At 35.1% G+C, this 17,873-nt stretch overlaps 1 long non-coding RNA gene across 2 annotated transcripts in view; it reads right to left on the reverse strand.

Moving 5' to 3' along the window:
- The window catches only part of LOC147914640 (uncharacterized), a 108,502-nt gene that overhangs the window by 3,142 nt on the left and 87,487 nt on the right, over positions 1-17,873 (reverse strand). Inside the window, exon 6 of one of the 2 annotated variants that reach the window (XR_015555119.1) lies at positions 2,961-3,031. The exons of the other annotated variant lie outside the window; for it this stretch is intronic. This is a non-coding gene — a long non-coding RNA (uncharacterized LOC147914640). The remainder of the gene's footprint in view (positions 1-2,960; positions 3,032-17,873) is intronic. 2 annotated transcript variants of the gene reach the window in all.

The raw sequence follows: 17,873 nt of genomic DNA on the forward strand, positions 1-17,873 counted from the left end.
AAAAAAAAAAAAAGATTGGGGCCAAAAAAGATTGTTAGGGGTATTATCTTTTCTCTATATGAACCTTACTGAGATCTGTTTTGTATACATAATCCCAGAATACAGAGGAAGGGGAGGTTAATTACCTGGGAGGTAACTTGATCTGAGTCTTGAAGAAGGGGTAGTTATTGCCAGTTGGAGAAGGGGGAAGGTCATTCCATGTAGTAGAAAGAGTGTGCACAAAGGTATAAGAAAAGGAAAACATTGCTACTGTAATTATGGATTTGGTATGATGAAAGGTGTGTTTTGGGGAGTGAAGACGCAGGACACTAGAGGATTTTAAGCAGTGAAACAATACAATAAAATTTTGATGTGTTATCAATCCCACTCTTGTGGCATCATGAAGAATAGATTGGAAGGAGTGTGGCAGAGACGAGACATGAAGTAGAGAGATTTATGGGTCAAGTGACAAATGATAAGGGTCTAAGCAAAGGCAGTCCCATGAAAATAGAATGAGGGAAGAAAATTTCAAAGATTTTTAAGAGATTGAATACGAATAGTGAAGGATACGAAGGAATCCAAAATGAAGCCTGAAGACGGAATGAATAGTAAGGTTCTGAAATGAAATGCAATAGCAGATGTGTGTACAGATGGGGGCAGAATGTAAAGATTAGTTTTAAACATACTGCATTTGAGACCTTGTTACCACAGTCAGTTGGGTCCAGCAAGCTGTTAGAAATTGAGACAAGAATTTAGGAAATGAGGTCCTTGCTATCAACATAATGTGGTTTCTGGAAAAGGTTTTCTGATTTACAAAGGATGACAATCAATTCATTGGTAGGGACCAGAGCTTGGCTCAAAACAGAGAGGAGCAGCCTTAGCCCAGGAAAGGACGCTCATGTATTTCACTGTTTATTGTGGTTGCATTCTCTCCTAGTTGAATATCCACATTTAGAAAGCTAATAGGATTTCTACAAGAGTGATGATTCAGCAAATGAAAATGCAGTTCATGTTAAAACATTAATCCTGATAAACCATGACCAATAGACTGGTTCTCAATTGAACAGGAAAAAAAAAAAAAAAAAAAGAAAGAAAGAAGCTAAAGGACCTAAAAATAGTTTTTATTAAAGGGCAGATACAAGTATGAAGTTTAAGACCGTATAATAGGAAAGATTAAAAGAAATTTAGCAAGCAACGTCTCAGAATGAAGAATAATCAGCAGTTGTTATTCTCCCACAGGCAAAGTATATTCTGTGGCCAGGGACTTTTGAAATCAAAACTATTGAAATAAGAATAAGCTGTCATCTATTTTAGTTATGCAAGATTTATACTTCTGGGCTTGAAAATAATCCCTATATCTCCCCCAAAATGTTGTTTTCCAAATAATCCACATTGACTTTTCTTCTATTCTATATCTTTCTCAGTACATATTCTTTGTTATCCCTAAGTAAAAGAGAAAAATTTCCAGGATGTTAAAATGAAATGCTCTTACTGTTTGATTCATGTGAGTGTCATGTTTGAACCAAAGTTCTTCAAGTTAATGAGTCTAACAATCCATTTTCACTACAAAAGTGGTCAGATTGAAAAAAAACTGGTGTGATGGGGATCAAATTGGAATGAAATACAAATTAATATTTTCTTTTTTAAGGCTAGTGAAAGCAAACTTTACACTGTAGTACTAGGTTTAGTTTTTATATTTTCCAAATCTGTATACTTATTTCCAAAGAAACGTTCAATGACAGAGCAATAGTTACTGTATGCAAAACATACAGTCTAATATAAACATGAGAAGAATAATAGGCAAAAGTTGTTGACAAGTTACAGATCCTTGGCTTTGTGGTTTCATTTTCAGAATTACCCATTGACAGTAATTTAGCTGTAATGTTTTTAGATTCAGTTAAGATTTTAAAATCAATTAACTAAGCATCATTTTTTTTTTCAAGTAAAGGGTGATAATGTTTAAATCTTAGCAGTCAGTAATGACTCCTATCTGTCCTCAGATTAAGGACACCTTGGTTAAAAAAAATTATTTTCTTCACCATGATAATAAGGACAAGTCATCTCCTCTCCTATAGGAATTATGTGCTTTGGAAGTCAGCGAAGAAAAAATCAAAAAAACTAAAAAAGAACCTTATAAACCTTGGAGTTTAGCAGTTTGAAAAAAAAAATGCTAACAAGTTTGCTGTGGTTCAAAGAGTGCTAATCAATATATCATTACCATACCTATTGTTGCTGCATTGTCATACATCTCTCTAAATAATATTGGGTGATGGAATCCCTACGATCTGCAGTCATCTCGGAATTGCATCTGAAAATAAGCTTCAGGACAAAATGAGGTATTAAAAGTAAATTTGTTTTGTGAAAACTATTCAAATTAGTGTTGCATCCTAAAAAAAAAAAACTAGAAAATGAAGCCTCAATGTCGTCCTCTGACAGGTACGTGTGTTTCGCAACAGCACAACATGACTGATAAATTTTAGTTGTGTGATTGAGGAAAAAGTGCTGATCACATACGGAACTACGGAAGCTGAGCCTGCCTGATAATTTTGCCTTTCTGAAAGCAGAAGACAAATTCTAAGGACACAAAGTGAAGAAATATTCAGCAGAAACCAAAGATAAGGCAGAGAAAAATTAGCGCTTGTCATGGTTAACCTACTCTCTCACTGGCTAAGTAATTGAGAGCAATTCGAGCTTCAGTCGTCTCTGGTGGTAAAATCCACCACAAACATTCACTTCACCAAGGTGGGGGCAGCTTGTTAGTAAGTGTGGATTATAATGACCACAGGAACCTCCCAGTTCTGCATGTTTTAAATTGGTAGAATATTGCTCTGGGGATAAAACACTGCCAAAAGTTTCTGGCTTTCTGAACTTAAATAGTTGCAAGTTCTGTTTTAGTCAGAGTAATGCTCACTAGCTACTCTAAAAAACAATCCCAAAGTCTTAGGGGCTTAGTACAATATATGTTTATTTTTCACTCACACCTTAGTCCGACGTAGATTAGTAGCTCTCCTCGCATCTGCTTCAACAAGTGTAGCTCTGTCATCCTGGGGACCTTGGATTACAACCACAAGAATGGGACAGAGAGAGAGAGAGCATGGATGGTACCATATGGGTTTCATAGGGCTGGAAGGGGCATTTACAGTTGTTCTACATCACATCCATTGACCAGAGCATAGTCACATGCCCCCAATCTAACTAGAGGGGAGGGTGGCAAATACAGTCTTCTTGTGCTTCCAGAAGAAAAATGAAAATGGCTTGCTGAACACACAGCATTGTTTCTGCCATTTTTAAAAAAAAAAAATAAAACTAAATCTAAATTCCTTTAAAAGCCTAAATGTTTTTAATGCTTTATAAGATGTGTAAGGAGTTTATTAACTTGTATGTTGATAAAAATATTAGGTATATATTGAGACTCTAAGTTCTCATTGCATAGCAACCACTACTCCAGACAAAGCTAGCAAAAGCAAGGCAGAAATAAGTGCTACAAATCCTGAGTATTTATGACGTGGGGAGAAGTGTTGGTGAAGGTGAATCCTCAAAGAAGTGATATTAACATACTTGATATGAACTCTAAAAATTTATGTTAATATTTTCTTTCTTTAGTATACCATTTATCTTTAAATTGCTTATTGTCAGCTTGGTTAAAACAGTTTCTTTGCAGAAAGAAACTGGCAAGTTGATCACTTATTCTTTTTTTTTTAAGATTTTATTTATTTTATTTTTTGCCCCCAAAGCCCCAGTAGATAGTTGTATGCCATAGCTGCACACCCTTCTAGTTGCTGTATGTGGGACTCGGCATCAGGATGGACAGAGAAGTGGTGCCTCGATGCGCACCCGGGATCCGAACCCGGGCCGCCAGCATCGCAGCACGCGCACTTAACCACCAAGCCACAGGGCCGGCCCTGATCACTTATTCTGATTATCTAGTGAATATGGGCGTATTTCTCATTATGTTATTTCTTTTGCTTTTTCTTTCACTTTCTTTTTCTGTTGTTCTTGTATTTATTTTTGACGCAAATGACTGTTCTTTCACAACCATCTTGTATGATGTAATACGTACCTTCTGTACCTCCATAATGCTCTCATTAAATTGCTCATATATTCTGAGCTTGTTTTATTCAATATTCTGTTCTGGCCTCTGGGGCACCCTACAGAATGGTGTTGAGTGAAATTGGCTCTTCAAAATCCCTTTAACACTATACCATGGGTTGTGGATAATTCACCAGTGACTTGGAAGAATTACTCCCATTTGCCTCTTAAACCTGGTAAAACAGAATGTTGGCAATCATTTGATACTCCAAGTAATTATCAGAGAATAGAATGTTTGATGCTCATGATATTTTTTTCTTAAAGACTCAAACCATTGGATTCAGACATTAAATCTCTTTCATGTGAACTTGAACGTTGCCTTTGGCAGAAGACAAAAAAAGACATGGGAATCAATTCAGAGATATCACCATGCATTCTGAATAAGAATCCTCCTATGGTAAAGAAATGAAAGGCAGACAGAAAATTCAACATATCAACCAAAGTTTATCAAACCTATCACCTTCTCTTTAAATCTGAGTTAAAATTCTTAATTCTTGGGAAAGTAATAAGACATTAAAATTACAAGAAATAGAATTCTGTTATCTGGTCCTGCTTGTAAAGATCTTGGAAGTTGTCACTCTAGTACTCACAAGAAAAAATCTGAACAAACTGAAAATCAACAACCTGTCTTAGATCCATCAGAGAACTGAGGTCATAGGGCAAACCATTACTCCCCAAATTGGAGACACAAGCAGGCGGATACAGAGAATAACTGCTTACTGGAGCAGAAGGCCAGGAGCAGAAACCACTGTGGGAGCCAGTACTAGGGTAGGGAAACATAAACTATAATTAACAAAGTGATGGATAGTGTGAGGTCCTCAGTGAGGACAAGCTTGAGAATTAAAAACTCTGGGGAGGACTAGTCTTAGGGGAATCCCCACAATTTTGTGATTTTACCTCTGTGAGCCCCATCCAATGAATTTTAATCATAATCAGCTTTTCCTGAAGCTAAGGTAATTTTGAATTAAAACACTAAATTGTAAAGTATAACAGCAAAGAATATTTTAACTGCCTCAGGATCAGGTACTAAGAAAAAGGATGATGATATAGGGACACATTTCATTTTCCTCCCAACAAATACAAAAATGAAGCAAACAAAAAATAACCTAGGAATTTTTTTTAAAATAGAAAAGAAATCTTATGACTACCAGGATACAGTCCCTATTAAGAATTTCAAAGTAATATAAAGCAAGAAAGAAATTTCAGCCAGTAAAATTATATTTACTTAATGAGAGCTTCCACCATAGTTTAGGAATCAGTAAATACTTTGATTTAAGAGAAAGAAATGTACAGAGAGATTTTATATTTTACATTACTATGACTTTTTAAATATCTTCTCCTAACCATATTTCTGGGTTCTGGAGGAGAAAGAAAATTATATTTGAGACATAGAACACTTTATAAATCCATCCTCTAGAATACATTCCAAATATTTATCTGAAATTACTGTAGTCATAGTTAACCTCTAATACAAAATATTTTAATAAATTTTCATTTGTTAACAAGAGACTTGTCTCTTTTATTGACGTTATTGTTCTTTAAGAAATGCAATCAAATAGACTAAGCTCTTGTGAGGTCAATACAGAAAAACAAACAAGAAGAAAAGAAATGACAATGCAATGTGAATATAACTAAAGCTAAAAGGTAATTTTTAAGAGATTATAGGAAAATACTTTGTGCAATGAAAAAAAGTTGTTTTTTTAATGTCACTGAAAAATGAAGCTTATGAAATATGGAAGCAACTTAGTTCTGAATCTTTCATAATTCTTTTGGAAATAATGCAAAGTGATATAAGAATTTAAAAAATGCTATATTTCTAAGGAAACTGAGATAGAGAGAAAATCTTCAAACTCTGAATGATGTGTAAGGACTACCAAAGCCAGACAAACAGCAAGTTTGCAAATTTTCTTGACCTCTGTCATAGTGCTGAGGACTTAGAGTATTCGACTAGTCTAAAATCTAAGAAAAGACAGGAGTCTGCAGGAGCAATAAGAGATGATTACTGGCTTACTGGGTGAAGAAACAGCCAGACACCAGTAAGAAGCCCAGCTAGGTGATTGGCAGATTAGTGGGAATTGAGTGTACTCTGGTGAGAGAGAGTGAATCCCTTGGGAAAGCAAAATTAGGTAGAGTTCATACTGTCTTACAAAGGTTTTTCTCCAACCACGTCTGGTGTTCACATAAAGTTTGGGAGGGTACTAAAAAAATCTCTCTCATGGTGCAGAATTGAAGCAGGGGGACAGACATCATACAAAGTATTTTCTCTGGTCATAATTGAATGAAATAGAAATGAATAACAGAAAGATATATGGAAAATTCCCAAACATTTGGAAATTAGGCAACCCACTTCTAAAATAATCCATTGGTTTAAAAAGAAATGAAAATATATTTTGAACTGTATAAGAAGCATTATAAAACATATTGAAATGTGTGGGATACAACAAAAAACAGGGCTTAACAGGAAGTTTATAGCATTAAATGCTGATGTTAGAAAATACAAAACTTCTCAAATAAATAGTCTAAATTTCCATCTTAATGAATTAGAAAAAGAAAAGCAAAGTAAATAGCAAGCTAATGAAAGGAAGAGAATAATAATAGCAGAAACCAATGTAATCGAAAACAGCGAAACAATAAGAAAAATCAATAAGATCAATGCAACTAAAAACTTGTTCTTTGAAAAGATCAATTCAATTGACAACCTTCTATCTAGATGAATAAAGAATAAAAAGACAAATTATCAATATGAAGAATGAAAGAGGGGATATCACTGCAGACTTCGTGGAAATTAAAAGAAAAATAAGAGGATATTATGAATAACACTATGGCCATAAATTTGAAACTTACATAAAATGGACCAAATCCTTGAAAGCCTCAAACTAATAAAACTCACTTAAGAAGAAATAGGTAATCTGAATACCCCTATATCTCTTAAAGAGATAAATTTATTGTTTAAAATCTTCCAAAAAATATAACTCTGAACCCAGAAGTTTTCACTAGCATAGTCTATCAAATTATTAATGAAGAAATTATACAAACTCTGCTCAGTCTTGTCCAAAATGTACAAAAGGAGGAAACACTATACAATTTATTTTGTTAGGTAAGTATTATCCTAATACCAAAAATAGACAAAGACATTACAAGAAAACCAGACCAATATGTTTTATGGACAAAGACACCAAAATCCTTAAAATATATTAGCAATTAACAACAAGCATATATAAAAAGGATAATACACCATGATCAAGTGGGATTTGTCTCAGGAATTCAAGGCTTATTCAACATTTGAAAAATCAATCCATGTAATTTACTCCACTAATCAACAAAATAAGAAATAGTATAAGATCGTCACAATAAATACAAAAAATAATTTGTCAAAGTTCAACATTATTGCTGATAAAACCTCAGCAAACTAAGACTAGAAAGGAACTTCCTTTAGTGGATAAATACGTCTCCAAAAACCTATTGCTAACATCAAACTTAATGTTGAAAGGCTGAATGCTTTCCTCCTAACACCAGGAATAAGGCAAGAATGTCAGTTCTTAACAAGTCTACTTATCACTGTACTGGATGTCCTGGCCATTGCAATAAGGCAAAGAAAAATAAGAGGCATAAAGTTTGGAGGAGTAAAAATAAAAATGAATCTCTCTGAAGAAAACAAGATCGTCTATGTAGATAATCCAAAAGACTCTGGAAAGACTATTGGAACTAGTAAATGAGTTTAGCAAGGTCATAGGACACAAGGTCCATATATAAAAGTCAATTGCTTTTGTATATACCAGCAATGAACACTTAGAAATGGGACAGACTGGAAAGCTCAGAAATAGACTCGACTCATACAAATATGTCTAACTTATTTTTGCTAAGGAGCAAAAGCACGCATATGCAAAAAATAAACCTTGACACACACCCCACACCTAACATAAAATTTAATCAAAATTTATGAAAGATCTAAATGAAAATGCAAAAGTGTAAAATTTCTCAAAGAAAACATAGAAGAAAATAAGCACAACCTTGGGTTTGGCGATGAGATGCTAGATACAGTATCAAAAGCAACATCCATGAAAGAAAAAATAATTTGAACTTCATTAAAGTTAAAAACTTTTGCTTTGTAAATGATACTGTTAAGAGAAAGAAAAGAGAAATTATGGGCTGGAAGAAAATGTTAGCAAATGATAAAGGACTAGTACCAGAATATGCAAGAACTCTTCAACTCAGCAGTAAAGAAACAAATAATCAAATTATAAATGGGCACAAACCTGAACAGACATCTCTCCAAAGAAGATATATAAATGGCAAAATGTACACGAAAATGTGTTCAACATAATTTATAATTAGAAAAATGCAAATTAAAGCAACAAGATATTACAGACAGTCTACCATGAAAAACTTGCAATATCAAACACAGGCGAGGATGTGGAGCAATAGGAACTCTCATTCATTGATACTGGGAATGAAAAATGGTACAGCCACTTTAGAGTAGACAGTTGGACAGTTTCTTACGAAGTTAAACGAAGACTTAACATATGACTCAGCTATCACACTCCTAGATATTGACTCAATTGACATGAAAACATGTCCCCACAAAAATCTGCATGCACATGTTTATAGCAACTTGATTCAAAATTGCCAAAAACTGAAGACAGCCAAGGTGCCCTTCAATAGGTGGATGGATAAATGGTGGTACATCCATATTACGGAATACTACTTAGTTCTCAAAATGAATGAGGTAATAATCTACACGGCAACACGGATGAAGGCTAAATGCTTCTGTTACGTGAAAGAAGCCAATCTGAGAAGGCTACCTACTGCATAATTCCACTTATATGACGTTATGGAAAACTAATTGAAAACTATTACTTTCCATTTTATTACAAAATTTGATACTTTTAATTTTTAATGGTTTTAAAAGACATTTTGTCGAGGTGATATTTTTATAGTCCCAAATGAAACATCAGAGCTGAGAGATTTACTTGGTTTTATCGTGTGGTTTTATTTTGGACCCTTAAAACTAAGATTGATTCCTGATGTATTTATCAAAGTATCTTGGGTCATGGAAATTTTCTTGATGTGGAGCAGGTTAAACTGTAGAAGTTTCTGTGACTATGGAAACATGCAGGATGAAGAGGTGGTGATCTGTTCTGGATTTCTACCGTATTTAAATATTGACATTTTCTCCTTTAGACTAACTAGTATAATAACTCTGAGCAGGTTGAATAAATTAATTACCGTGTTGTGTATTGGCCTTTGTAATGCTGATGCATCAGCATGAATGTTATTTTACTGGAATTAATAAAAGGTGTGAGTGGGTCTTATAAGCTATAACAAATCACACCTTTCATACAGTGGTGCTACAACTTTTTCTCTTGTTTCGATTTCTGCAGAAATAGAGACGAAAGCACTAGCTAATCTTATGCATTATAAACCTGTGATCCTCTATGAAAGCAAACCCAGCTCTTTCATGAATCTTTCTCCTCAGAAGAGTGTTGACTGCAGTATGCTAAAGGCCATTAACCCCACACAATCATAGCTTGCCTCATCACTTCCTTACATTCGATTTCACAGACTTCTGTACTTAAATTTCTTGTATTCATTTATTCACTTCAATTACTAAGTGAGCATGTACTTTTGAGGACAAGACATTGGAAATAAACCATTAAACACAACAGACATGGTTCTTGCCTTAATGCGTGTTATGAATTGAATTGTGTCCCCTAAAAAGACATGGTGAATTTCCAGCTCCCGGTACCTATGAATGTAACCCTGTTTGGAGATAGGGTCTTTGCAGATGTAATCAAGTTAAAATGAGGTCATACTAGGGTAAGCCCTAATCCAATATAACTGGTGTTTTTATCAGAAGAGGAGAAGAGACACAGACACACACAGAGGGAAGATGATATGAAGACAAAAAGGGAGAATGTTCTGTGATGACAGAGGCAGAGATCGAAGTTATGCTGCCACGAGCCTAGGAAATGCAACAATTGTTGGTGACCAGAAGCTATGAGAAAAGTATGGAATAGATTCTCCCTCAGAGCCTTCAGTAAAAACCAACCCTTTATTTTGGACTTCTAGCCTCTAGAACCATAAGAGAATAAATTTCTGTTGTTTTAAACCACCAAGTTTGATCTACTTTATTTTGGGAGTTTTACAAGTACAAATGGGACTTCTACTTTCAGAGGGAAGACAGCAAAAGCAATTACAATGAAATGTAATAAGTACCAGGGAGGGGAAACAGAAAGTGATAAAGGAACACACAGGAAAGGCAATAGGACAGGGAAAACCTCAGTGAAATAAGGATTCATAACAGTAAGAAAGCAGCATGGTCTTAAGCGGTACTTATCAAATTATCTGTGATGAAGGACATGTGTGTGCGTGTGTTCAATTTCCAACCCGTCACGGATACTGTAAAACACAACACAACGAATATAAAATATAATGAATTACAAGAACATTTAAATGAAAAACAGATGTGCATAAGTCCAACGTTTTACCTGATTCATTAGATATAAAATTACTAAAACTGCTGTAAAATTTCTAAATTCATACTCTAGATTTCAGAAGTTATCTTGTCATTAACTGGTTAACAGTTTGCAGATTGACACTGGTCTGTGGTGTGTATTTTGAGTAGCACTGGTCTAAAGTATAAGATAGCCATGAGGAATCTGTATTGAATTGAACTGTTAAGAATAGGAGGATTAAGAGATGAATGGATAAAAAAAACTATAGTATATACATACAATGGAATATTATTTAGCCTTAAAAATGGAGGAAATTCTGACACATGCTACAGTGTGGATGAACCTTGAAAACATTAGGCTAAGTGAAATAAGCCAGTCACATAAGGGCAAATACTATATGATCCCTCTCCTATACGGAACTTAGAGTAGTCAAGTTTATAGAGACAGAAAGAAGAGTGGTGGTTGCCAGCGGCTGGGGACAAAGGGGAATGAGAAGTCATGGTTTAACAGGCACACAGTATTTGTTTTGCAAGTTGAAGAAAGTTCTGGAGATGGATGGTGGTGATGGTTGCACAACAACTTGAATGTATTTAATGCCACTGAAATGTACACTTACAAATGGTGAAAATGGTAAATTTTATTTTATGTATATTTTACCACAATTAAAAAACATGCACCATAAAGAACAAATTTGAAACCTTCAAAAATGAAAATTTAATCTGTATTTCTGTCGTATGAATTTTCCATGTTAAAAGCTACGTGGAGATCATATTAATACAAAGAAAATATAAATCAATAATGGACAAAGAACAGAGAGATGGATAATGGGTGGATGGTGAAGAACTAGTGCAGAAGTTTGCCCCCTCAGATTCCCCTGAAGTCAGAAAAGTTCATTCTTTGTCCTTTGTCACTTGCTATCTTGGTAGATAGCTCCACTATGGAAGAATACTATATTCAAGGAACCAGTGCCACTACACATCTCTGCTAATTTTTTTTTTTTCTCTCCTCTGCTTTTCCTCTCTTCTGCCTCATCTGCTCCAGGCACTTACGCCATGCTTCTTAGCTATGAGTTAATTCTCTGGTCTAACACAGACATCACCAATTCATCAAGAGTATTATTTGTCCCTGCACTAAACCACAAAATTAGTGTTTTGGATAAAGCCTTTTCTTTTTCTTTAGGCTTTCTTTCTTTGCCACTGTGTGTCTGTTTTGAGACTATCTCTTACTGCCAAAGATATTTTTCTATCTATTCAGGATCCAAAATTATCCCAAAGGCACTAAACTTTAGCTTCTGCTCAATCTAAGGTTTACCCCCCTATGCTAGATAATACTCTCTATTTTATCTCTCTGAACTTTGACCAATGAGTATTCTGATTTCAGCATGTTCATGTGCTCAAAAAAATGTTTTCACTTGTTCACATAATAGTAAATCTGGAACTCACTACTAAACACCATAAATGTCTTGAATATATTGTGTGTGTTTCTATCATCTATGAGTGAGGGACAATTTTCATCAGTAGAACAGTTGGAATATAAAATTGTGGCCAAGAGCAATGTCTATTAACAAATGAGTAGAATTAAGAAAAATTGGTTGGTTGCAAGCATTTTTTTTCTTCCTATAAATATTACCATATGGAAAATATAGAACTAGAAAGGCAGCTGCCTTCCAAATATTTAAACGTATTTTCAATAATTAATATGATTTACTATTAGCGCAAAAATGAATAATCAATGAAACGGAGAGCTTTATAACAGATTGTAGTATATATAAAATCTTAATAAGTGATAAAGGAGGCATCATTAATAATTTAGAAAGGGTGAGGGATGAGGGGATAAGATTGATGATGTGTAAGGGTACAAACTTGAGAAGAGTAGTAAATAAGCCGTAGAGATCTAATGCACAGTATAATGAATATAGACAAGAATATTGTTTCATAATAATCAAACTTGCAAAGAGACTAAAACTTAATTATCCCAACAACGAAAAAGAAAGGATAATTGTGTAACATGATAGAAACGCTAAGTATTGCTATAATAGCAATCATGTTACAATATACAAATGTATTAGATTAACATTGTACATCTTAAATTTACACGATGTTTAAGTAGATTCAATAATTTGAATTATTGTTAAATATATTCAATAATTGAATTCAAATATTCAATAATTCAGTTATTGAATATATTATGTTGGGAAATTTATTTAGCTTTTGTTGGGGTTAGGGGCTCAATTAATGCTATTCAACATGCAAAGATATATACCAGAAGAAATTAAGACTAATGTGGGAAACAAAATGTAAAAGAAAATAGAAGAAAAATTGACCTTTTTTTAGGCAGTAAAGGATTTTATAAGATTAAAATGAGAGAAAAGACTCAGCTATGAATCTGATACCAATAAGTTGGCACACTTTTAAAGAGCTCACAAATCTGACAACTCCCAACTATACTTGCAACCTTGGCCCCGTCTACTTGGTTGCCTATAGAAATCCACTGAAAAGGTAGAAAATCATGAAATACAGGTCCTTATTTGGTGAGATCTGTGAAGAGAGCGGGAAAATGTGGAGGTACAGTAGATGAAGGCTGAAAGAGAAGTAATCTGTGATTAAACAGAGGTACTTAGTACAGTTTTATTTTAAAGTTCTTAAAAATTAAAAAAAAAATTTCTGTTCAAGAGGGCTGAGGTTGTCTCCAAGTTTTTGCATTACAGAAAATCTGCAAATTATTTTTATGCTGTAGCTGAAAGTCATAAGCACTTCAAAGCATGTTCTTTAATATTATAACTGTCATACTTGAGCAATCTATTTTGAACTAAAAAATAACTTTGAGCATATAAGGCATTTACTGGAAAATAGAGCAATAAGGACAATGTGTCATGGGTATAGGAAAAAAATGAGCCACTTTCAGTAAGCAGAAACTTTACTTCTAGCTCATACTTGAACTTGCTACATGCAGAGCTTGGTCAAAAAGCATGTGCTTTTCCAGGGCTGTCGTCCAAGTGGCTTTACAGAACATAACACAAAGCAACACGCTTGATGAAAGGTTCACTTTGATACGTGGTAACCACTTCCTAAATCAATGTTTTCCAAACTGTTGGTCAAGACCCATTAGTGGATTATGAAGTCTACCAAAAAACAGTGGATTTCAACCAGTATTAAAAAAAAATAAAGTAGAACAAAAATGAAGAGAATATGAATAGACTATATTTGAATGTATCACTTATAGTAAGAGCATGTACTATTTGTGAAAGTTTAACATAATCTTATTATGAATCACACATCTCACGCACACAGACACACACACACATATGCACATTTCTGGTAGGCTCTCAGTGTGAAATGCATTTCTATTGTGGATCAGTCAAATATTTTGAAATCCACTCTCTAAGAACATCAACTGTCCTACATGAATGGTTCTTAACTAGATCGAGGATAGGAGTAGTGTGCGCGTGTGTATGTGTGTCCATGCATGAATGGCTATGTGAACTTGCATAGGAGCAGATATGTAAAAATTAAGATCTAGATCATACAGTGACCTAGATGGGAGTCTCGTGAAGACAGCACTATAAGGTACACTGGAGGACCTCTTGGTTGTGTATATATACACGCACACTTAGACACTTAGAGGAGTACCTAGCACAAATATTAATCTCTAATAAATGCAGTTTATCAATATTATTATCGGCTGGAGAAGAGAGAGAATGTGTGAATAGAAATCAGATACGTCTAATATTTTCCTCCACAGCTTTTAATATTTCAGTTTTTACCTTATTTTTAATATGAAGGCATAAATTTGAATTCAGTTAATGTAAATATTTCTTCCTATTATTGATATAAATTCAAAAGATCATAAATATAAATACTTGCACCACCAACTATAGTAAGGAAATATGAATCCTCCAAAATTTTTGAGCTACTCATTGTGATTTGGGCCACGTATCTGCCTCATCATAATAAAACACAGCTGTGAGTGGTTGAGCATTTTCTCTCTGTCAGACGTTGTATCAAAGGTTTTACATCTATAATCTCACTTAATCTTTGTAAAAATCTATACTGTATATAATTTATCATTATTATAGATGAATACTTTTATGTAGAACTTCAAATTGTGATTTCATTTTGTTTTCATAGCAACTCAAGAGGCAGCTGTAAGCACCCCACTGAGAGACGAGATTGCGTGAGGAGGCCAAGGTCGGTGAATAAATTAGCCAAACTGGGATTCAAACCTCAGCCTCTCTTCTGGGCCTTCCTGCTTTCTACTCTTCCACACCACACCAAAATCAAAGTTGCTTCTCCTCAATTAGCCCAGAGAACTTTGTCTCCCACGCGGCAGGCATAGGATCTCCTGAACTTTGAAGGTTTCTGTGCACCGCAGAGCCTGTAATCTATGCTGAAAGATGTTTTCCCCTTCAGTGGAATAGAGGGTATCCTGGCGATGGGACCGAGCTGACCGAAAGGTCAATTTAGGCAGGGAGAAGCAGGCTGTTTTTCTAAACAGGTGGGTGGAGTACAGACTCCAGGAAGTCAGGTAAAGAAGTATGAGGAGAGAGGAAGTAGCCAGGAACTGGGGGAGCAGAGTAGGGCTGCCACATTGCACAGCTCCAGGGCCTTCTGCTCACACAGTAGTTTATGCATCTGGATTTGCATAAACTACAAGGGCATATGTGCTGACCCTGAAGCAGAGGTCCTCCCAGAACTACTCAGGGGTCTGTAGACAAGCCAGGCTCCTGACTGATGGAGGCGGGGATAGAGTTCCTGGGATTTCTTTGACTTGTTGTGAGTGGCGTATCCAACTGATCCGAACAACAATACTAACAGCAGATATTTGTGTTATGCTGATGACTTGCTGGGCACTGTTCTGAGAAATTTATACATCTGAACATACTTAACCTTAACGAAAGCCCTATAGGTATAATATCATTGTTTCACCATCTCACAGATGGGGCTATTGAGATATAGAGAGGTTTAAGCAATTTGCCCAAAGTCACACAGATGTGGAAATTGGACCTAGGCCCTCCAGCTCCAGAATCTCACCTCGGCTGAACAACAGTCAGCCACAAGCACGCCTGTCCCACCATAAAGGTGACAGACTCCACCTCACTTTCAGCACGGGTAAAAAGAGGTAGAAGCCCTTCTTATGCGAAGGATGTAGAAAAAAGAAGCTTATCCACAGGCATCCTGAAAGCTACCAATGCACAACTACCTTAACTTGGGAGAAATGCGGGGAAGTATAAAGAGAAAGTTTTGACTACACACCAAAATGTCACACACAGGGTATAAGAACCGATTAAGCAATAAACACTAACGCTCTCTCAGACTGCTTAATACCTCCTATTTGGTCCAAATCCAGTGATTCCATATGCTTAATAATCTTTTGAATTTTAATTTGGTTGGGACAAATATTCAAGCCCCATAAACTTTGATTGGCTCCATTTGCCAGTGAGCTTAACTGTATGCACAATGAGGCCACTTGTAGCATCAGAGCAGATAAGCAGCTATTATCCTTGCAAGTGACTAACAAGAACACTGGGTTCAGGAGCACAGACACAACATGAAGTCCTGTCTAGGACTAAGCATTTGCTCTGATAGCTGTGACTTCGTCCAGCACAGCGACAAGTCCTGAGTTTCTAAAGATTTTGTTAAAATGCCAGACTAAAGACAAAACTGCTTAATTATATATTTAACATAATGTCTTCTTGAAGTGCTCAAAGAGTTTATTGTTTTACTTTATTCTTGTTTTTTATGTCAACTAAGCAAAAGACATAGCATGATTCTATTAATAGAAGTACAAAAATAGGTAAAACTAATCTAAGCTATTAGAAGGCAGAATCGTGATTATTCACTGGAAGCACAAGGAGGACTTTGGAGTCCTGGTAAGGTTAGGTTCTTCATCTGGTTGCTGGTTCCTCACACATGTTCAGTTTGTGAAAATTTATCAAGCTGTACACTGATTAAATATGTGCTTCTCTCTATGTATAATATACTTCGAATATATTTTAAGAGAAAAATAAATTGCATCAATCATTATAAAGGGATGAAAAAATAAATTCACATTAACAGACTAAAGTTTTGCTCTTAATGAAATTACTCGTTCAATAAGTTTTTGTTTATGGGAGTGGTAACCACTGCCAGTCTGCAAAATGAGCATGCAGCCATCCACCTGAGCCATGGAAATATTGAACAGAGTGTTTAATATTCAAGCAAAAGGATTTTTAAAATGAAATGAATTTAAATGGAAATGTACATTGTTAAGAAACATAGGAAAAAATTTCACTTCACCAGAAATTTTAAAATGCAAATTAAGGGCCGGCCCCGTGGCTTAGCAGTTAAGTGCGCGCGCTCTGCTACTGGCGGCCCGGGTTCGGATTCCGGGTGCACACCTACGCACTGCTTCTCCGGCCATGCTGAGGCCGCGTCCCACATACAGCAACTAGAAGGATGTGCAGCTATGACATACAACTATCTACTGGGGTTTTGGGGGAAAAATAAATAAACAAATAAAAATTAAAAAAAAAAAAGCAAATTAAGAGATAAGCCTACCTACCAAACTAATACAACTTTTAAAGATATTAGTAAATTATTTAACGATGATGGAAGTGCATTAAACCAGATAATTCTTATATACTGCAGGTGGGACTTTAAATTGATATAATTTTTTGTAAAAAATAAAAGAAGCAGAAGACAACTAGATCTCCATAGCCTGTAAGAATTCTGAATAAAATATTAGAAGATCATATGCAGCTGCATATCAAAACTACCCTATCATAGCCAGAAAATACTAATATATTCAGTTAGTGCCATGACAATCTGTAAAAGATCTATAAAAATTATTCAGCACTTTAGTGGTAAAAAGATTTTTAAAACTTATCATCTCAATAGATGCTCTGAAACTATTGGATAAAATTCAACATTTTATTACAGATTATTTTTAAAAGCCTGGAAGTAGAAATATACTCTCTTAATAGTATTAGAAAAAATGTTTTATGTGAAGCCAAAAGAAAAATGGTTATTTAATGATGAAACACTAGAGATGCATATAGATACTGCTAATTGTCTCCCTATCAACTCTGCCCCTTTTCTTTTAGTGATAGGATCCACAAAGATTTAGTTACATAGAAAAAGAAGAGAAGAAACTAAATTAGCATCATATAGAATATGATTGGAGAACTTGATAGTCAACAGAATAACTGAGAACTGTTAAAATACTGTAAGAACTATTACCAGGAGAACTATTAAATTACTATGAAAACTGTTACTATAAGAACTATTAAGGGGGCTGGCCTCATGGCCCAGTGGTTTAAGCTTGCATGCTCTGCTTTGGTGGCCCTCGTTTGCGGGTTCAGATCCTGGGTGT

This window comes from Ceratotherium simum, chromosome 18, assembly GCF_057802395.1.
Source record: "Ceratotherium simum simum isolate JZ-2026a chromosome 18, ASM5780239v1, whole genome shotgun sequence".
Taxonomy (NCBI): domain Eukaryota; kingdom Metazoa; phylum Chordata; class Mammalia; order Perissodactyla; family Rhinocerotidae; genus Ceratotherium; species Ceratotherium simum.